Below are 23,284 nucleotides of genomic sequence, written 5' to 3' on the forward strand. Positions count from 1 at the left end.
CTATGTCAATGGAGTAAAACAAAAAGAAGTGCCAGTAAAATATTAAGCCTTCATACATCTGCCTAATAAATTTTTAATGTAAAACCAAACATAGAATCAGAATCTGGGTATTTTCTTTGACAAGGGAACACCACTTTTACTTGAATATGGATTTTAAACTTGTTTGAGACTTCCTGGAGTCTAACACAGCCAAGAAAGTGTCCTCATGGCAGAGCAACTCAGGTTCCTTGGGAAAGAAAATAATGTAACTTTTCCCTCTCTCACAGTAACCAGCATATAGCACTAATTCAGCTAAGAAACAAGAGTGTACTACTGCCTAAGCTTTGCTGAATCTCATTTCTATTTCTTCATAGGATAATGCTATTTTTAAATCTCTGACATAGATCATGTATTCACTTTTTTCTTTTCCTGTATTAAATAAATACACTGATATAGAGCACTGTGCTCTACTCCAAGCAGTAATTTGTGAAAGCAACTGCATCCATATTATTATTAACAAGTCCTACAATTTCTAATCATTATGCATTTGTAGTGACTGAATGTTGAGAGGAAGGCATAAGTTAGTACCCATAGAAAAGAAGTTTAATGGATCCAAGGGATACAGCCTGCATGTGCAATAGGACTCAGAACAAGCAGAGAGACCAGCTTATTCCTTCAGGGTTTGCATCTCACTCTGATGAACAGAAACTATGAGTGAGCTGAGTTTTTTTATAAGTATTGTGTTAGGTAACACACACGTGTATGCAAGCTAATGGAAAGCAGACTAGACCTACTAATCTCATTCTTCAAGGAAGATGAAGCAGTTACATCAGCCAAAGGTTTTCATGTACAAAATATTAAATCTACACAGACATTGTAGGCTACTCAGAGTTCCAGTGAAACATCCACTTGGGAGTATACACCACACTGAGGGAAAAGAAACCTTAAGTAGGGATGTAAATATTATTTTAATCTGAGCAAAATATTTCCTAAGCAAGAGATTTCTTGAGTTAATACTTTACTATAAATATTCTGTCTCTGAAATCTTTGTTTTCCTCCTTGTATCATCTCCTTCCAGCCCTGCTCCTGAAACAGTCAGCAGCACAGGCTACAGCCCAGCTAGCTGAACTTCTGCACTTCCTTTTAATAAGGACAGATATGCAGGGAATCAGAAACTGAGTAATCAGTTTACCCAGCTAGAGTCAAGCACTCTTCTCGTCTGAGAAAAGCCTGTTATTTGCTGAGGTAGATATGGTATGTCATTGTTAACATTATTTTAGGCACAATTGTTCTACTTCCTTGATGTTTCTATTTCTCATCTATTTCACATAACAAAGTGCCACATTTACAGTAGTAAGCATTACACCCTACTTTTGAATATTTTTTACACATTTTACTTCCCAATATTTTAAATTTATATAGTCTGACTTCCGTGTAAAGATCACCAATGCTGAGTCACCTTGACTTGGAAGCAGCATTTTAAACAATTTTCCAAGCCCAATAATGAAACAAATATACAAATATTACATTTCTTCCAGTAAGGATTTCATAATGGCCTGCTCCATGGAAAAGTGTTAAGGCAATTTGAGTTCACTAGATCTATTTATGTTGTCTATTTCTTTAATATTGAAAGAAAAATGCATGGTGTAGAAGTCTATCTTTACACCAAGAGTCAAGCCCCAGGCATTCCTTAGAGACTTTTTCTGGTATCTTGAGAAGACAGCACAGAAGGGTGTATCCGTGGCAGCAATTTGAAATTTGCACCCTCTGGCAGATCTCTTTCCATCCACCCACACTGAAATCATCATTTCCCAAAGTAGACATGCCATCGTATGAAGTATGATAAAGACACAGCAACAAGACCAACAGCGGGGGTGGAGAGTGGGGGAAGACGAGAGAGAGAAAGAAAACCCACGCAACATCCTCTGCCAGTCACCATAAGAAATGTTGTCTGGGAAATCAATTGCTCAAATGCCACAAATGTTCATTGCTTGGTATTAAGGTGTGGTCTGAGCTATTTCTTATAAAAAGAACAGCAGCATAGTCTGCTCTAGGATAAGCTCATGCATATTTTTTGGTGAGAGGAAATTTGGGCTTGGATTTCTCTCGGTTTATATTGACAAAGGCCAAGCTTATAGAAGCAGGAAATTACATATGAGGATATTATACTTCTGTTTTCACATCTTGCCAAAGACCAAAAAGTCAGAATTTGTTTGAGTTTCTGGTGCTCAGTTTACCATCCCTTGAAATGTCACAATTTCAACTTATTTCTACACCATAAAATGGACAAAGCTTGAGATGCCCAGATGGAGAGTGCTGCAGAACTGAGAATTTATTTTCTGAAATTCCAGTCGCAGCTGTAAAAACAAAAAGAGCCTAAAGTTTCCAAACTGAAAGTTTTCAACCATTTTAGCCTAATTTTCATTTGATTTCCTTTATTTATACTTTCTGTATCATCAAAGTTGTCTCAAGTAATCTATTTTCTCTCCATGATCTCCCTTTTCCTCTATGAGCTAAAAAAACTTATTTATGTGTCAGGAAACATATCCTCCAGACTGGTTATTGAACAAGTATTGAAGAGTAGTACTGAGGGTTTATCTGCCAAACAGTATCTCCTCACAGGGAAATACCTGTATTCATGGTACTTTCACCACAGCGCTGTGGAACCAGCAAAGCTTGCGAGTTGGGATACCGGTATGAAGAGCAGAGACTGCATTATTTTAGCTAATTCTAAACACACAAGGTTCATTGAGATTCTAGAATTGGTTCATAGGTGCTAAAATTAAGTAAAACTAAAAGATTTTTGCTTTTGTGAGAATCTGAAAAATAAAATTTCAAAATTACTTCTGTGCTAAATTTTCATTATCTATGTCTATTTCCACTTGTTTCATTTAACACAATTTATTTCCATCACATGTATGAAAAAAAAAAATTGCTCTTTTAGGCCTGCTTATGTGCTTATTCATGACTGAGGGATGACTTTATTAGGAATTTTTAGAATATTTTGCTTTGTTCTATCTAATCTCCTACTGAGATCAGTCAGAGTTATACACCACATCCGTAAAAAGAGGCACAGATATAATCCTGGTTTAAAATGTCTGATAACTCATTACTGTGGTTGTCCATGCTTATAACTTCAGGGAAAGAAATAATGACTTGTCATGGACATAGAGGCCACATAACTTTTCAAGAGGCTTCCAGTGACTGCAACTTGCAACTATTGCTGTAAATATAGCACACTAATTTAAGCAGTATGTGTGCTCCTCTGCTGACCCTTACTCTGAGATAGCCTATAAATAACTTTTCTGAAGTTTCCTCCAGGCTCCTGCCATGCAGTGGGTGGACAGCAGGTGGGAAAGGGTTGGGCATGTGGGAATGCAGCCTACTTCCCCAAAGCCCACAGCAGCCCAGCCCAGTGGCAGCCCAGCACAGCATGCCAGGACAAAGCCAAGTAGCAGCAAGCAGGGCAGCAGCAGGCAGCAACACAGTGATGCCACGCTGCAGTTGCAGCTGCCCTTGTTGCTTCTGGGAAGACAGCTCATTTCTATAGGTGCATCAAGCATGATTTGGTACTAAATTTGTGAGAGCACAGGAGCTGAGAAGCTGTACAATTAATATGCTAATACAGGCTGAAAAGTTTACTGCCTTAGACTTCCCTCTTCTGTCCCAGAGAAAGGTGGTTGTATGGATCAAATCATAGCCATATTTGGTGTGGTTATGGAGGGTCCTTGCTGAAACCGAATAGTAGAGTTAAAATGTACCTCTTGAAAGCCAAGAAATTGACTCTCCTTAAGACTTGAGTGACTGACAGAACAGTATAGCAGAATGCACACAGATTAAGTTAAAGTTGTCTTTCAGGTTCTCCAAAATGAGGTTTCTGAAAATAATGAGAAGAGACAGTGAGGTAGTGTCATGTTCCCTATTATTCTAGCCAATTTATCAAACTTTTCTACTTAAAAGTAATATTTTCACAATACCTTTAGGTAGTGTGTTACCATGCCAAAGTAGAGGAGTTAAGAGTGGCTGGTAGCATTTCTTGTTCCAGCTCCCACTTTGGCTCAGCATAGCTGTGAAGATGAAATCTCACTTTTCCAGAGAGCTGTAGCCCATTGCAGCACGTTGGGAATGCCTGCCAGTCACTACCCTTGGCTAGAGGCATGTGTTACAAACGTTCTTGTGTGTGACTTAGGGCGGGGTGTACAGAGGAGGAGTGTCAGGGAGGGGTACAGAGGTTCACTGAACACACTCTCACTGTTGGATTCTTCTTTTGTTGGTATTGTCTTTTTTTTCAATGTTTTCGTTAATGAGGGAGGGAGAAGGACAAGGAGGTCCTGATCAGACATCTGGAGCCTTGTTTTATGCTCCCACCCAATAAACAGGGTATATGCTTTAGACAACACAACCAATTATTTACACTAAGAATCAAGCAAGAGACACCAGAGAGAGGGAAGGCAAAATTTTAATATGAAAAAATACTATCACTTATTTCCCTGTATTTAGGTCATCACTGTACCACTACTGAAAATTAATAATGGTCAGGATGTCTTTCCTCTAATACTTGTTTTATGCAGGTAAGGAAACTAGCTGATGCAAACAATGACATTTTCCCCTTGACTACTTCTGTTTGCAAGAGTCATAACTATAAATATATTTCACTTCAATGGCTTGGACCAGAAATGCTGGAGGATTCATAGGCTCCGGATGGGATCCAGGCTGGCCAGCTGTGTGATCTTGGGAAAGGCACTTCACATCTGTTTTCTTCCCCCATTTCCTTTGCTTATCTAAGCACTGGTCTCACTGTATGTAATAGGGTGCCTCCCTTTGGGCCTCCAGTTGTTGAAACAGAACAAACTTCAGCTTCCTCTCCCCAGTCCCTTGCTTTCATTTTTATCTTTGGTTTCATCTCTAGGAAAATGTGCCTTCTGGCTCCCCAAGGGTGCATGTTTCTGACTGAAACACCCATGTGAATCTTGTCAGCAGTATGGTTGGTCTCCTAATGACATGTAAACCTGGACAAACTTAGGCAACCCAGAATATAGCTCCAACTGGAGAGTTCAGGTGATATCCAACAACACTGCCAGCAGTGGGCCAGCTGGAGCTGTGTACCCTGTAGCTGGTGCAAAGGCTCAGGCATAAGGGGACTCCTTGTAAATCTGCTGCAGATCTCTCATATCCATCATTTCACTGCTTGCAAGTCCAGGGGGATGTACTCTAACCTCAATACTCTGAAGCCACTGAGTTTCATTCTCTTATCTCTATCTACTCATGCCAGAGAACTTGAGTAAGATGAAAGCACTTCAGAGGAACAAGACAGACTAAAGTTTCCATTAATGCCTTGTATCCTTGCAATAACAAGGAATCCATTAGAGAGCCTCTAGCAAATACCCGTCAGTCCTCTCTCTTCAGCATTTCCCACAGGCTGCACATTTTCTTTCAGAATCTGGATTAATGTGTCCCTGTTTTACAACTGCATTTAAACTAATGGTGAATTCACCATCTTCATGTGAAGCAAAACCAGGTTCTCGCCTTTAGTTACTTTCTCTGTTAAGAAATAAATTCTTATTTTGAGGTTGAATTTGTTTAACTTCAGCTTCCAATCACTGGACAGTTTCTGACTTACATAAGGAACAGCTTCCAGACACTGGCTGAAAGTTGAGTTTAGATAAATATACATTTGTCAGTAAGGCTGAAATGCCCTGGCCTAATTATTTTCAGCTTCCAAACCTAACTATGTATATACTGTGACCAAGTTACTTTTCATCCTTCTCTTCATCTAGCCAAATAGGTTTGGTTTATTTACCCGTTTATTTTCTAATCTCTAATTTATTTTTCCATCTGTTGCTGAATTCGCTATAGTATTTCCAGTGGACACCATATTTGAGGACTGATATGATGCAGCAGCTACAACCCTAATAATGACCTATTTACAGAAAAAAAGTTGCATTATTGTAACAGGTTATACCTGGAAAACTTTAAGGTCAATGATTAGCCTTAAAATGTTCATAAATACCTACTACAAATTTTAAAACATATTCCCTAGGCCTTATCATCTGCTTCCCTGTTCTGTCAACAAGAGGCAGGACTGAGTTTGGAGAAAGACTTTCAGTTCTTGGGTCTTGAAAGTCTTCTACTAAAGGCTGACTGGTTTTTTTTACTTTCTGTTAAAGAAAAATTTTTAAGGTTATGTATTCTTTTTTTTTTTTTTTGACACAGGTTTTATGAAGAATCCTGCTACTGAAGTGGTTGTGTGCCACGTAGTTTGGTCTTTTCATGGCTGTTGGATTAATGTGCCCAAATGCAACTCTGATGATCTGCTGAAAATGATTCCTTTGTATGGTACAGTCATATAAACAACTCCACTTTCTCTTTCTTCTTTTGTTTGTAATGTAAGATTAAGTCAATTGTAGGTAGGCATCATCAGTAGATTCCTAGAAGTGGCATCAGCTACACAGTGAGTTCTTGTAGGAGATTTTGGTTTCTGAAGTATTTGGCACTTTTTTGGTTTGTTTTCTATTTTAAAATAGAAATTCTGTAAATGAAGAATTTTACCAGTTAAAGTATCAATATTGGTACCCTCAATTCATTAGATGGGAAAGTAAATGCAGACATTAAAAGGAAAGTGCAAATACAGTCACAAATGTATTATAAATTCTATAAACTGAGCATGAGAGATTAGTATGGCAAACTCAGTGAATATTTTCAGTGAACACGGCATTTACTGCCTTTCTACACCTTATTCTAATTAGTTAGTGCATGCAACAATTCTGTTAAAACAGTATAAGAGAAACAATACCAGTCACTCTATAGGGGGAAGAAATCCAGGTGGCCTCTGTTACTTTAATTCCACACTTTTTTCTGAATCTCACATCATGAAATATTTGATTACGTGATCATACCCCGAAAGATTTAAAAATATTTAGGTGCGTTGGCCTAAAAGTAGAATCAGACCCTAGTTCAGAGCACCACCTACAGAACTGGGCTACTCTTCTTATCTCTGAAGTAATTTGCTGTTTATTAGTAGGATATTTTTTTCATGAATTAAAGGTTCTGCTCAGCACAGATTATACTGAGTGGAAATTAGGCTGAAGACTCACTTTATGGTTAGTTTTTTCTGTGAATTCTCTCTGTATTCTTCTTCCAGTAATTTCTCCTTCTAAATAAGCATCAGTCTTTTGGGTTGGATTCACTGCACCTATCTTTAGTCATCTAAAAATTAGTCCCCTAATCTGAGTTTGATGTTTAAACATTTTTTGACACATTATTGTTAAATGATTAAAATTAATTTTCAGGGCAGTGAGCAAATGCTCACCCTTCAAAGCTGCCAGCAGAATCTTTTCAAATCAAGGAGTAACTTCAAGGAGTTCTTTTGTATTCTCTCAGTCTCCATTACTGAGATGACTCTCTAAGAGTGAAGTCAGATGCCTGCATACACTAAAAATTCCAGTGATTGAGGACAGGAAACATCAAAATCTATTCAGAAATAGCAAAGGAAAAAATCAGTAGCAGGGAAGCAAACCTGTAATGCAAACACTTAACAGTTCTGCACAGCACAAAATACCAAGTTTCTGATGCCATATGAGCATGTCTTTGAACAGCCAATTCTCCAGCATGTGCTCTCTAGACTGTTTGGGGTAGTATTTGCTGTGTAAAGTAAAGATGAATCATGGCAGTGAGTGAATTTATGTATGTTGCTATTTAAGAGGTAGGGCACTGTGAATGTGTTGCTACGTACAAAGTTGGTTCATCAAGTAGTTAAATCATTTTCTTCTCTTTATTTAGTACCTCTTACACACAAGAGAGCTCTTGCTCCTTCACCTTTTCCCCATACAGAACTTATTATGCACACATAGGCCCCTCATTCACTCCATATGCTCCATAGTGCTTTCCAAGAGAATTATAATAATGTGGTTCCAACTATCATGCCATTATAATTAACCCCTGGTCTTTTTACTGTATTTTGATACACTTGAAATATTACCTACGTTTTAAAATCTCTGCACATTAAACACGCCCTTCCTACAATCACTTTTCCTTTCAATTTCTCTAGTTCATTTCAAAATAATCACCAACTTATCAATAAGCTCAATTTGCAGAGTTAATGGAATCTCCAAGGACTCTTGAGAATCATCCCTTTCATTATTTTTCATCAAATAAATAAATCAAGGCGAGACATCAGAATGTCCTAGCACCTGCCCGGTGTGCCCATGCTGGGGAAGAGGGAGGGAATAAGCTTCTCCTAACACAGCTCTTCAGTTCAAGAGGCTCCTCACTGGGTTTCTGGACACCGCTGCTCATAAATCTCTTGAAACTGAATTTCCTGCTGCTGCTTGCAGTCTGCTCTCTTCTGCGATAATGCACTTCCAGAGTGCCATGATACCTGTCCCCTCCCCCGGTGGATCAGGGGGTCATCCCCACCTTTCACTGCAACGACTTTAGCAGTGCAAAAGGTCAGTGTTGCTTTCTCTTATTTTGCTCAGCTTTTGCTTCCATTGTCACCTCATTCAGTGCTGTACTCTGGTAAATTACGCATCTGCTGGAAGGGTACTCAATGGTGCGTGCTGTTGGCACCTCTCCAAGTGGCAGCTTGATGCCTACCACCAAGCAGTGGTAAGAAAAACGATAGCTCTTTTAATTGCACTAAATAAAGCTCTGCTAAGTGCAGATTTGCTGTGTGAGGATCTAATTTTCTCTTACTGCTTTTTCAGAATGGCTTCTATGCTGATAAAACTGTGTAGTGTAACACAAGAGTTCCCACATAGTGATTAGCAAAAATAGAATAATAAATAAATTTTAAAAAAAACAAACTCATTTCACTAGAGGAAAAAAAAAAAAAACAGCGAAAAATAAGGAAAATCCAGTTTAATAACTCCACTGAAGTAATAAATATTTCATTTCTTTAAGTGAACTAAAATTATGGCAGATTTCTTTATTGCAGTTGAAACAACATTTAAAACCACCAGTGAAAAAGAGAATTTTAATAAACAGATGTACAAGTAACACACTTTCTGCCCTCGATTTCACCATTTAATTTAAAACATACAACAGGTGTATGTGACAAACAGTGAGAGGGAAAAGGAAAAGAAGAAATAGGTACAACTTATTGAAGGAGTAATGACTTGATCTCCCTCAGCCATTAAATAATTCTCACTGGAATAAATGGCATTGATTATAGACTTAGAATAATTCCGAGTAATTACAAAATGTAGATAGAATAGAGAGCAAGCATTTTGTTGCTGCTTTTCTAAGACTGGCTTTTGGATATTATCTCATTACATTTAGGTGCCACCAAGGAAAATAAAAGTTTCCTTGTCCTTTGAACTCTGGAAGAAGAATGAGGTTGCCCTTTTGGTCTGATGACACTCTAAAAGAAGGAGATAAAAGGTTTCCCAATATCATTCATTATTTAGTTTTGGAAGGCTCGTTTGCTGGCTTTTCATAACAACACATTGAAAAAAACCCCCTTTTGAATAGAGAATAATTTCTAGGAAACGCTCTTTGGGTGTTGTTTTGTTTTTTTTATTTAAGACAAAACTGCAAAACAAAATGTTTTGCTTTTGACGGATTTCATTTTTATAAGTTGTCTTCTTTTCTCCTTTTGTGGTGTCCCATTTGTCTTCCACCCTTTATTTTTGAAGCCAAATGGAAAAGATGAAAAGGTAAAGAAAAAATGAATTAGAAAAAACCTGTAGAAAGGGAAAATTTGAAAGCTAAAGAAGTGTCTTTACAGTTAGTAGGTGGAAGATCTTTCTTTGTAGTCTCTGTACCAGTTGTTGGTGCCTAGGAAGAGGAAGAGCTCTATGGCAGGTATTTTCCTACAGTTGGTAGATCACAGTGAAGCAGATATCCACACTATGGACCAGAGCACCTCATGCCTCAGAAGGTGGGTGTGCATCAAAGAAAGCTGCAGCCCATGCACAGGTCTTTCCTGCAGGACTGCAGTCCACTAGGAACACCTGCACAGGAAAGGTGGGAATGAGAAGGAGCAGCAGAGAGGGAGAATTCTGTCCTGACTGTAATCTCCTCCACCCACCCTGTGCCTTTGGGAAAGCAAGAGGAGTCTGGACTTGAACCTGAGAAAGTGAAGAGGAAAGGTGTTGGTTAAAGTTTTCCCTTGTTTCTCACTACTCAAATCTATATTAACTGGCAATAAATTAAGTTGGTTTTCCCCTTGTTGAGTCTGTTTCACCCATGAGGGCAATTGTTAAGTGATCCTTCTGTCCTTTTCTTGACTGAGGGGTTTTCTCATCCCGTTTTCTCCTCTTGTCCTGTTGCAGAGGGGGAGTGACTGGGTGGCTGGATGGGTGTATGGCCCTTGGCCAAGGTTAACTCATACTCTATTTTTTAAGAGGTTTTCTTACTGAGTTTATATGTCAGAACATCGTATGTGTTAGGCATGTGCCTGATGCATCAGCAGGAACACACATTTTACGCCTCCTTTTGTATCCAGCCTTTTAAATTGCTCTAAGACTTCCCAGATCCTGTTTGTTCGGTGTTTAGAGATAAATGCACAAAAGGGCATAGATGTCTCAGGGCACAGTGCTGCCACGAGTGTCTTAGCCCTAAGTGAAATGTGGGCTTTCCTACAACAAAAGGAAAACTTAGCTATTGGCAAACAGGAGTCTCCACAATGATGTGATGAATGGGGACACACCTAACCTACATAGCAAATCATGCCAAGAGGGATATCTCAAACACAGTGGGACTGACCCACCCAGACTTTAACCAAACAAACACTAATATCATCTGCACTGAGAGGGCCATTTATACTCTGTTTCTATACCCAAAGAAGGGCAATAGGCATCTGTCAATGACAATTCATACCACCTATTTCAATCATGTTTTATTCTCTCCATTAGCTATTGAGAAAACCCCGATGACAAGCTTAGATTTGATGCCTACCATTTAGACTGCAAAAGTAATTTCAGATTAATCCCAGCCTCACAGGAGTTAATATGCTTAAATATGCAATAGGCTGCTTAGAAAACACAGAGAGTCTTGGATGATATGCCAAAAATCAGAAATATTGGCATGGGGGTGAGGACCTCTAAGTGTAAAGTACCCAGAAACTACTGGCACAGATGATCAAAGAAAGTAAGAGTAGTGTACCTTGGATTCTTCCCTAAGTGCTGATAGTCAGGGCACAGTGTCAGTCAAATGTGAGGCTGGCTGTCTTTACACCTGTGCCAAGCCAAGGGACTTTTCCTTTGAAGTCTTCTCTTGTCTCATAACATCTCAGTTTCATTAACCATGACATAGTTTATTAAAGTCTGTGTCTGCTGGCAGCCCAAATGCCACAAAATGCAGCTATATCCCCATGCAGACAACTCCCTTTATGATATGTCTCCTTGCTCTTCTGGTCAATCTTTAGGTGCAGTCAAAAATGTTGGCTTTTAATTTGTAATCTTCCTAAAGTTTGAATCCTGACTTTTTGTCCCTTCAGCATTACAACTGAGAGTAAGGGACCATTGCCAAAATACTGCAATGCAACTGGATCCAGCGTTTAGCAAATGAGCTAATGGCTTCAAGTATAAGCTTGTTTTTGGAACTTGTTAGTGGTTCCTCTGAACAAGAAATCATACTAAGTTCCTGCTATTTTGTAGTGTAAACAGGCCCTTAGAAACTTCAGGCCAAGTCTTTGGCTGGCAACATCAGCAAAGCATGGCTGAGCTCTTCTTTCTATGCAGATGAGATCCTCTACTGAAGTCTCTCAAATTTAATTTTTTTTCTCCCTTGAAATTTCTGTCATGACTCCAATAGCAACACGTTCACTGAAACTTACAGTTCTCCAGCATCTGATACCAGCTGTCAGGCTGTGTTTCATCAGACTGAACTCTTTGTCCAAGTGCTACCAGCTGGCGTTGCTTCAACCATCTGGGATCGCAGTACTCTAACCTACGGACTAATGCAGCTCCAGCAGAGTCAGGGCTCCCGATCTTTTCCTACAACACAATTTATTAGCAAAGTGAAGCAAAGCAAAAGCCACTGCCCCTAATCAAAGCTCAAATCTTCCTAGTGCTCACAGTCTCCAAATGTCCACCTCCATCAGAGGGAACTCAGTGCTTTGCAGCTTTCAGATGTTGGCTGCTAACTGCTGGCATAATTTTGATTCCCAGACTCTGTTGTTTGAAAACATACTGTATAATGTACTCTGAGGGCAGTGCAACAAGATTTCCTCTATTTCCTGCCTTTCCATTTGTAGTTACTTGCGTAATTCAGTGTTATTTGTCACTTTCCAACCTGCCCACTTTTACCCTGCAAAATTTTACAAACTTCCTTCTCCTTCCTCCCACTTTTCTTTTGTTTCCATTAGTTGTATAGCACATCCCTTCTCAAGTTTCTTTTTATGTAACCACTGATATTACTTTAGGAGGGTCCTAAAGTAGAAACTTGAAAATCTATATATATAATTAAAATTACCATGGGGAAAAAGCCTCCTCCAATTCAATATGTTTTGGACATCTGGATATATGATAGACCTTCCCCACCCCACCAAATTTTGATTCTTTATTTGATCTTATTAGTTAAATTCCTCCCAGTAATCTTATTATTGTTATTGAATGCCAGTAATATTATTGGCACTGTAGAAAAGCCTGGGATTTGCCATACTGGATCAAAGCAGTGATCCATCTCTCCTACTACCCTATCTCCAAGAGTGGTCAGTACCAGCTGCTTCAGACAAAGAAACACTACAGCTGGCAGTTTGGAGATAATCTGCCTGCAAGCTAAGTTTCCCGTGTTTTGCATTACAGGCTGGCTTATGCCCCAAAACCTGGAGATTTATATCCCTCCCAGAACACTTGCTTATGAAGTCAGGTACTGTCCTTGCCTCGTACACTTACAGATTGGGATAAAAACTGAAAAAGTGGGAAAAGAATACTAATGCTTAGGTCAATGAGGCAACAGCTCAATAATCATTATACCCCATGCTGCAAGCTTCCCCAAGGCTACGCAGTGGACTGGTAGCAGGGGCTGGAATAAAACTGTGGACCTGCTCACCCTGAGCTGGTCTTAGAGGATGATGTTACATCTTAAAGCATTTAAAATGTGTTAAATGTTAATTTTGTAGGACTAACTACATACTCTTTTTTTCCCCTTTGCTTCACCCAGGTACTTTGCAGAGGTCAGTATACTTGACTGTTTTCATCCAAAAATACTAAACTTCCAAAAAAAGGGTAGATGGTAATTTTGGTAGTAATAAATCCAGCCTGTACTACTTCTGAATTAAAATCTGTGTTAACTTTGGGCTAGGACAGTATGGGAGACCATACCTCCCGGTAGAAATTGCTTTGGCTACATAGGGGAAACTCCAGATTTCCACAGAATTATCATAAGGCTATAAATAATAGACTTATACATCTTGCACAATATGAGAAAATATTATTGCCTTTTTTTTTTAACTTAAAACCGCTTAGTTTTTGACTGAAAAAAGTTCTATTAAAATAGAGTTAGCAAAATTACCTTTCCCCTCCTAGCACAATGAAATGTATTTGAGCTTCAGCAGATTAATTTGAAAACTAGTGATCTTATTGTCAAAACAATTTCCTGTTCCACTGGTGTCTGATCATAGGAAGAACAGGGCCTTATTCTTATTCACCGTACACTTGCAGCACATCCCTATTCCAAACCTCCCCCCACACTTGATTCCATTTATTTTTCAGAATCAAATGCTACTTCATCTATGCTTCTGTTACATACATTTAATGGTTTATGCATTGCTTTTTGGTAAATAACACATATTAAATAACCATTCATTTCCAATATATAAAAGAGCACATCATTGCTATGTATATAAATAGAGGATGCATTTGGTGCATTTGTTACATTTCTCAGCCTTTTCTGCACTATCATGTCTTGTAAATTAAGGGAACGTTCAATTAAAAATATTTTCTAGCTTTCCTGAGGTGGAAGATGTAGAAATCAATTCAATAGCAAGCTGGCTGATTCAGCAAGAAATCAGCCAGCCTCCAGGAGTCCCTCTTTAAATGTTTTCCTCTCTAATAAGGTAACAAACCAGAGAAACGTACCACATGGACTGGGAGATAGGGAGAGCTTATGTAGATCAGCTGCTCTGCTCCTGCAGGCTGCAACCCTTGATTTGATGCAATTTTTATCCTGCACCCATTGCTGCCCAGTTAATTTGTCATTAGCATATTCTGTGTGGTCAGTACTATTCATATACTGCACCAGGGCCTTTAAATTTTCTATGTTCCACAATGGAAAGTGCATTCAATTCCATACAATTCTTTTCAGTTTACAGTTTCATTTGCATGAGGTTTTATTCTCTACATTTCAGTCACCACTTTGAAAAATAGGCACTGTAAAATTTTAAGAATTGATATAAAAAATCCAAACAAATGAAGTTGTGGATATGAGAATACAGAAAAATTAGCTCCAGAAATTATTATGCCAGTTGAAGAATAGTGTATTATCTCTGTTTTCCTCTTTTCATCCTCCACGTACCTTATATCCAGAAAAGGATTCCTACAAACAATAAAAATTATGCAATATTAAAATACTTAGACTGAAAGAGAATAAACATGGGACCATATCATTGAAATAATGACAATTTGAGAGTTTTAGTTAACACAGTCTTGTTTTCACAAATACGTTTTACTAGTTGAAAGGAATTATTTATTCCTTTTTTGAAACATTTGTATCCTTACTCAGTAAGTTGAGCCCTTAGCACCCACCTTGTTAGCCTGCCTAGCCTGCTTTTCATTATAGTCTCTTCTTATTTTATTCGATATAAAAATCCCACAACAGTTAAACATATAAGATAAAATTTAGTCAATTTTATGTGTTCCTTTTGATTTAGTGAAGCAGGGGTGTCTGTATTACATCTAGCACTGCCATTAAAATTTAACAGAGCCTCAAATGAAAGAGAACCATTTTCTGGCTTTTGATTCATTTCTCATTTGCCTAAAAAGTTACAAGCCTTTGTAGAAGCTGTAAATCTGACTAGAAGTGGGACTACATTTTTTTCTCTTTTAGTCCATGGAAAAGAAAAAGCTGTGCCTCCTTTCACCTAAGTGTGTGCTTCAGCCATTGTGTTTCCTGAATTTGGAGCCATTTGGTACAGTGCTAATTTATTTTACTGACTGAGCACATGAATCCCCGCTTCAGAGGAGCACGGATGGTGCTTTGGCTCAGAGGGGAGCTTGCATAGCAAGTGGAAAAGGGGTATCACTCTGAATGATTAATTGTAGTCCTCAGAAGGGTCTCAGAATATGGTCATTCTTTATAGAAAATTGGATTAAAATTTGACACTTCTACAATTTTTTTTCTTTGTAGTGAAATTTTCATTTTTCATCTGTTGGCCAAATAATTCCATGTGCAGTCATTCCTAAATTAATCTTGAATTAATTTTTAAATCCACTGTCCTCTAATATATAATTCAACATAAGAAAACCCAGAGCAGTCAATCTTTCATTAGACATGGGGTGAGAAAGGGTCAGCAGACACTCCTGCAGTACTAAAAATAAAGGCACCACATCTGGTATGGAATGATGTCTGGAATTGTAATGCATATGCATCCACTTACTCGTTCTGCTGAAAACACAAACTACGGAGTGGCTGCATGTTGAAACACGAACCAGTGTAATAGGAGCTTAAACCCTGGAACAGACTGTTTGTATATGTAGTCAGTTTATTAGCAAATGTGCAGGCCTGTAGAGTACAAGGACCATCGTTTCAAGCCGATCTGTCACACATTTAACAAGCTGTTTGTAATACAGTCCATTTCAGATATAAGAGAAAAATCTTTCCCATAGGTATAAGAAATATACGATACTTTTAGCATATGGTGAGCTCTGGTTTTGCAGGTATCCTACATTTGAAACTGCTGTAACATGTTGCCTTAACTTTTTGTTTGTTCCCAAAAATCCTCCTTTCCTTTCTTGAACACTTTACAATGTTATAGCGGATGTTAAAAATGAGATTCTTTGCAAAATGTGTTCCTAATGTCAGGCACAGCCATGCTCACCGAGAATAAATCTAACCCTGGTGCAAACAGCTCACACTAAACCTACTTTATATACCACAGCAGGGCTGAATGGGCAGGAATCAATAGCAGAGGGGCCTCCACTACTCAAGCACAGCTGTGCCTCTGTGCCTTTCCACCAAGCAGCAGCAAGATGCTGGGGTACCTCCCCAAAATGATACACGCTGGCAGTAACCAGCAGGGAGGTGGTGGGGAGTAAATACTCTGCAGTGCCTGCACCGTTCCTCAGCTTCTAGCTGGATTTGCAAATGCTGCGTGGGATTCAGGGATTTCACTTAGAGAGAGCTGCCAATCCATCAGTGCTTCTTGATCTCACCCCCCTGCTGGCAGGTCCATCCGGGCTCTGCCACAGCCTGGAGGCCATGAATGCCCACCCCACAGCAGCGTCTGACCTGCCCCCAAGAGACAAAGCACAGAGTCCCAGTGGAGAAGAAGGGGAGGGAAGGCTTCCTTCTCCATGCTGCCAGCCTTGCTGGTGGCCAGCAGAGCCAGCGCCAGGCCTGCCCTGTGTCTGGGCCTGTGCCAGCAGTGCAGGAGCAGCGGTCTCTGTCCTGCGGTGCTGTGGGCGCCCATGCAGGCCTTCCTCCCTGGGGGCACTCCATATGCTGCCCCATGGAAGGACAGGGTGGGAAGGATGTTTACCCCAGCCAAGTTTCCAGATGACTCCTGCCTTGCCTCCTTTGGGAGGAGGCGAGAGCTGGGCTCCATCCACACTGTCCCTGCTCCAGCATTTTCCCAGCTGCTGTCAGGCTGGCTTCAGTGTATAAACTTTATTTAAGCCTTTCAGTCTGCCGTGGACAAATGCTGAGCAAGGAGGGCTGTAGTTTGCAGATTGCACCCAAACTGGGTTATAATTTGAAACAGATTCAGTAATTGTGCTGAGTTTCACCTCCAAGTCAGGAATTAAATCTTGCGCATGTCAGGTGTTAGCGGTTACGAGCTGACTTTCCAGCCCCCGGCGGGAGCACAGGGACCACAGCTGCTGCCCAACACCCGGGGGCTTTGCTCCCCCAGGAGCAAAAAGAAACTCCTCATCCCAACTGACAAGGCTTAAAGCTGCTTCCAGCACCAGCTGTACCCTGTTCTTTGCCTCTCTCCCCAGCAAAATCACTGAAAAGATTTCATCTTTAACCACATATTCCACAGTAACTACTGGCCCTTGTCAACAGTCGTAGAGAAGTAGCCAAAGGCTGCTCAGCATGACTGTGTTAGTGGGAATATTTCCCTACATTTGAATGGGTATTGTCTCAGACCAGGAATGAACAAGCCTGTTCTGCTTCAAGTCCGTCCATCTGAGGACAGAGAGTCAGCTCTGGAAAGCTACTGCTCCCGACACTGTGAAGCTGCTCCTCCCGTCCAGAGTCATTCTACTTGTTGGCAGACGTCCTCCTCCAGGTCCAGCCATGCAAGGGAATGAGATTTCTTCTCCCCAGTATCTCCCAGTTACTCTTCTCTTTAAACCTGCCAGAGTTATTGCCCCCATAGTTTTGCTGGCGGAGCAGTTGGTTTTAACTTTCCTTAATCTCTTTCAGACAGAATCAAAGGAGTTTAGCTCCCACAGCTTCCATGGGTGATCTGAGCAAGTCCAGGGTAAACTCTACCACTTGTGTGGCTGGATCCAGAAGAGGATGTCTGCTCCCCGTGCATACTCCAGAGGATGCAAGTTTTGCTCCTTTGCTACATTAATTCCAATGCAGTGAAAATAGGCAGGTACCCCATTGAAAATTGACAAGTGGTGGAAATATTTAGAGAAATGTGTTTCCATGCAATATCAATGCAGATCATGTGAACTGACCCACTAATCTGTTGCCATCCATGTGTCACAGAATCTTGAAGGCTTCATACAGCTTTGATTACAAAAATGTGCCTTTTCTGTCATCATGGTGATTGAATGCAGAGGGAATGGGTTTGTCTTTAGGTTTGTTTATTTTTCTTTTTCAGGCATAATGGAGTTTTGAACAGTAAAATTGCTTTCTGCCTTTTCATAGCTCTTTGGCTATTTGAGTGAAAAAAAGACACACCAGACAGTGTGGCACTGCTAAAGGGAGAGGTATAAACACAGTAAATAGCAACTTTAATGAGCATGTTTTAATATTAAAGGAAAAATGTGTTTTCACTTAAACTGAAAATCCACGATGAATCCATTCAAGTTAGTGGCATTATTTACCATACCTTAAAGCTGAAGAACCTACTCCTGAAATGTCCTTCTAACTTAGTACTTTTAAAATAAGTAAATGACTACATTGTCCTGTGCCGCTCTAAATTTTTCAATACATCTTTCATTACTTGAAGATGGCTGACTATGAAAATTACACTTTCCCTTAAAACTGAAATCACACAGTGAGTGAGATACACTTGATACACCCTCTGAGCAATTTTTGGTGTTAATGAATTTTTCCCCATAGTTTTTCATATTTGCTTTGGGTATACAACTTCAACAAAATGAATTGAAGCAAGCATGAAAGGAGAGCAACTGAGGCAGAGATTATAAACAAAGCTGTTTCTTTAGGAGGGTTGCCAAGGCATGGGGAGGAGTCTGTATTCTTCAATTTGTTTATTTATATTAGTAAACACAATTTGACACTCAGGAATTATTCTGTGCAAGTTGACAGCTATGACAATATGGGACTATCATTCATGATGGCCCGACAAAACCAGCCGTATGTTTCTGGGACCCAAATACAGAAAAGGAGAAAAGTACTAGTGCTAGCAATTGAAAAGCGCAGCTCATGAGAGGTCCTGATCTTGTGCTGAGAGCTCCGTAAACTTTGAGGGCCCATGAGAGTGTATAGGCAGAAGGTTGGAGCCATAACAAAAACTAAAGTTTTTCATGGTGTCGTCAGAAGGTCTTTCCTTTTTTTATATACACATAAGTAAACAATGGCTTTTTTTTTTTTTTTTTTTTTAATTGCAGAGCTGTTTGGGGATGATGAAGAGAAACACTCTGACAGGGCAATTCATCTTATCTGTATGTTTAACTTGCCCATGCCATCTTTCATGTCAGCTCTAAGTGTCAAGCAACCATTATGTAGAAGTAATACAAAGGTCCTAGAAGGCATAACACTGCCTGTTGCTAGTCTTGTTTTTAGTTTCTGTTTTGTTTGGTTTTTTTTCTGAAAATGCTTAAAATTACATTACCTTCCATAAATACCTGCAATTTTTGGCTCTGAAAGCAACTGTGATTTCCATAGTATTTACCATTTTTGGTAAATGGTGAGGTTGGCATTTGTTATGTGACATTCTCCCCAAACTGCCGCAACAAAACTGAATTCCTTTAAATCACAGTCAAGTCAATCAGGGAACTGAGAGTGAGGGAAAATAAAGCAGCAGCCAAATAACGTGTTAGTTCTTGCTTTTGCTAGTCTGACCAGAAAGCTAGAACAGGCAGCAGGGGATAGGCTAAAGACTCTAGGTCTGGCTGAAACAATGATCATCTTGTTTTGCTTTGCCATGGCCCCATAACTGCATGGCAAATAAACAACAATGTGAGCACAGCCAATTCATTTGCTGTCTAGTTTTGATTTATGAAAGCAATAACCAAGTGAACAAGGGGATTCAAACCTTTTGGTTGCTTTTTAATTTTAGTTCCTTTCTGTTCTATTTTAAGCTTAATTTGAAATAGTTTTGAGGAGTAAGAGCAGCAGGGGGACCCTCTTACATCTTTATAAGAAGTGCAGTACAGAGTTTTAGTTTTTGCCTTGTGTGAGGAAGTATTTTTGCTTCTCCCTATTACTTGATTAAGACATTCTCCACAATATTATGTTAATACTATAATCTGGATCTTTACCTTTTAGATATTCAGCTGAGGAACTGACTTTTCAGACTAAGAACCCATGGCTCCAATTAGAGCATATAGAAGCTATCTGTTCCCAGTGCTTCTGTAAATCAGCCTTATGACTGATCTGTGAAGTTAATTGAGGCTCTAAAATTAAAACCACTTTGCCATTTTTCAAAGGAGCTTTGGTAAACCCTCAATTCCTCAAGGAACTGCTTATGCCATTTTACCGTTAATGAAAAGACTCACCAAAAAAGAAAGTAAAAGTATTAATGTTGTCCAGTCAAACTAATATCTGCAAGCATAGCTGATGTGCATTGAAAGAGCACAGGCTAGATTTGTCATTGCTCTCAATCTTGTGTGTCCATTTAAATTACTGCAGAATTTTGAATTCTATTGAAAGATAAAGCAGAGCATTCTTCATCCATCCTGTGCTGGTGTAAGCAAGCACACAAGATGCAAAGCAGCAGAAAACCTGACTCCATACGTGTACGTGCAGTGCTCCAAACAATATGGAATGATGCCGATCTCGGCAAGAATCAGGCTGCCCAAGAACTGAGAGTGGCTGAGGAGCGACGCGTAGCTGCCCCGCTCAGAAAAGATCTACTGTCTGTAGTTGGTACAAGGCTTTATTAACTCCCTGAGTAGCCACAAATTCTGGTTTTATGTCAGACTGAGATATTGGAGATCAGTGTCTGCTTCCTGCAGAGATGCCTGCAGTCAGCTGAGCAGCCTTATCTTCAGCTGCGGACACAGCCACCAGTGGGGCCCAGTTCCCTCCCAGTCCAGCAGTGGCATCTCCATGGGAGCCAGATGACCCTGTCACTGAGGGACTGCCCCCCAGCACAAGGGGTCTCAGCTCCTGCTGATTCAGAAGCCCTGGCTTTTACAGAAGTAAAGTACAAGCCAGCCCTCTTTTTCAGCTCTGAGAAGCCACATGTAAGGCACGCTTGCCTGCTTCCGAGCACTAGAGAAACCAGCAGCAATTATGGTGGGCTGGTAGTGTGCCCACCTTGTCAAAAAAACCGTGCCTCCAAAACCACGTCTCTTTGTGTCCCTTCACAATAGTGCATCCTGTCATACTAGCTAGAAGGCCACTTGCAGATAAGCCCATTGCAAATAATTACTGAATAATTTCTTAAGCAAATATTTTAATAATTTTTTAAGCATAAAATTGTTTTTCTCAAATCACAGCTGTGCAATGAGTAAAAGTATATGTGGGTTTTAGTTAAAAAGGGAAATATGCCAGAAGGACCATGCAACAGTAAGTGAACCTAAAATCAATAGGGTTAAATAAAGGTAGAATTGTCAAATCATTACACACTGATCCCCTTTCCATGGAGGCAATTCATACAAACCTCATTCTATATAGAATGGTGTAAACCAGCATTTTGTGGAGAGCACTTTGGGGACCCCTAGCTCTTGTGTGAAATTGAATATAAAGTTCAAACTATGTATAAATCTATTTTAAAAACAAAAAAATAAAATATTAAAATATGCACACATCCAGCAGTTTTTTACTGATTATATGACATGTCGATGTTGTGATTTCAAACATTCAAAAATTATTAATTGGGTCTCCAAAATTTCTGAGACTGCTTTAATTTTTTTTTTTTCTATTTCAAGTTTTGTCACTTTGTAACGTTTGATTACCTGGAACATGGTTGTACGCGTTTTTATTTTTGACTTTGGTAACACAACTTTTATTTTTATAAACGTGCAGTGTAATAGTCTTATATAGACCCCAAGAGGAACATCTACTTCCACATATCACAAGACTTAGAATAAAGTAATGAAATTTGGCAATAATATTTTATGATCAAGATACAGACATGCAAGTGTACTTAGAGTGTACTCATTTATGACTGTGAACAGTATAATACAATCAGTTTTGTGCATGACCATGGCAGCCAGATTTTCATGAGGCCCCGGCTGAGGACCCATCAAGTCAGGCTGCACAGATGATTCCTGAAAAGTGTCTCATTTAGGGCAGTCTTAGCACAGGCTCCTTCTTAATCTGTTTCAGGGACTGAGTTCCTTGCTCAACACAGACCATTAATTTGCAGTCTAGCCTATCATTGCCATTAAAGTCACTATGTGTTAACAGTTATTACTTGTATCACCTCAACACAGCAACAGTTATTTTCTGTTCTCAGTTGAATGCAATATCACTAGACCCAAAACACCTTAGTGAGAAAGATTGAATGAAAATTGCTGTTACAATCAGTGAATTAAAGTTTCATGAATATAAGGCTTAGGCTAAGGCAGATCAAAAAAAGATCTAAGGAGTCATGTCGCTCCACTGATAAATAGCAACACCACTGGCAGCATCTGCAGCACTAGGTGAAAGCCTTGGTTTCTAGGCAAGGCCTCAGAAGAGTCAGACACTTCAAAACAAGATTGGCCAAGCACTAGAATAGGCTCTGCAGAGAAGTGGTCACAGTACCAGCCTGAAAGAGTTCAAGAAGCATTTGGACAATATTTTCAGGCACATGTTTTTTGTGGTTGTTCTGTGCAGGGCCAGGAGAAGGGCCTGATGATCCTGATGGATCCTTTCCAACTCAGGATATCCTATGCTTCTTTGAATCTATCTCCATTCATCCTAGACCTACCCTGTTTTGACAGGTAGTACAAGCCACCACTGGTGAGCTCAGGTTGTCCTCAGCAACTGGTTGCTTGTCACAGGATGACAAAAGATAACACTGACGTACTTGGGCGTTGGTTCTCATGGGTAACACACATGTTTTGGGAGGTGACGGGAGCTGTCCTGCTGACAGCGCTGACAGTGGCAGTACAAGAGTGCAGGTACTTTGTCTGTGATGTCTTTACTGTGGTGCCATAGCATATATGGCCTTATGCAACCACAGTGGCCTCCATGAAGAGTTCAGCCACACCCTCATCTACACCCCAGTGCCTGCCAGGGGCATGTGTGGGAACTTCAGGGCCCATTGTCACGTCTGTAAGATCAGCTCAACGCTATACGAGAAAAGTAATCAAGAGCAGTTACTGTGTGCCTTACTGCTAACGAGAGGAGGAACAACAGCCTGTCCAATCCTTTTGGCTGAGCATTCACAAGGAGCAGTCCAGGACCAATGCCGTCTGAGCAAAGCAGCCATCACTTAGCCATGAAGGCCATTTTGACTTCCCAGTTTTCTGCCACATTCTTTTTGTACTCTTTGAACTGCTATTATGCTTCCTTCCCCTATCCATCAGAGGCATTTTCATATTAGAGAAAATAAAAACCTACATCATTAGGAAACAAGGAGGCTGACCTCTCCCACTACCCCTTCTGCCTCACTTCCACATTAGTTTTAGTTCCCACATCTAAATATGGTAATCATTTGACTATTTGGATGTTAATCATGAGAGAGATTTCTTGTACTTCAGCGGACAAATGTAGGGAGCTAGTACTAATCTAGAAGTGCTCATTAGCTGCAACATTGTATTAATAAAATCTAAGACAGATCTGAAAGCTGAATATCCTTTTTTAATTTGCAGTTACAGCTACCACAGAACTGAAAGTGTCAAGT

Source organism: Aphelocoma coerulescens, chromosome 3 (assembly GCF_041296385.1).
Source record: "Aphelocoma coerulescens isolate FSJ_1873_10779 chromosome 3, UR_Acoe_1.0, whole genome shotgun sequence".
Lineage (NCBI taxonomy): Eukaryota > Metazoa > Chordata > Aves > Passeriformes > Corvidae > Aphelocoma > Aphelocoma coerulescens.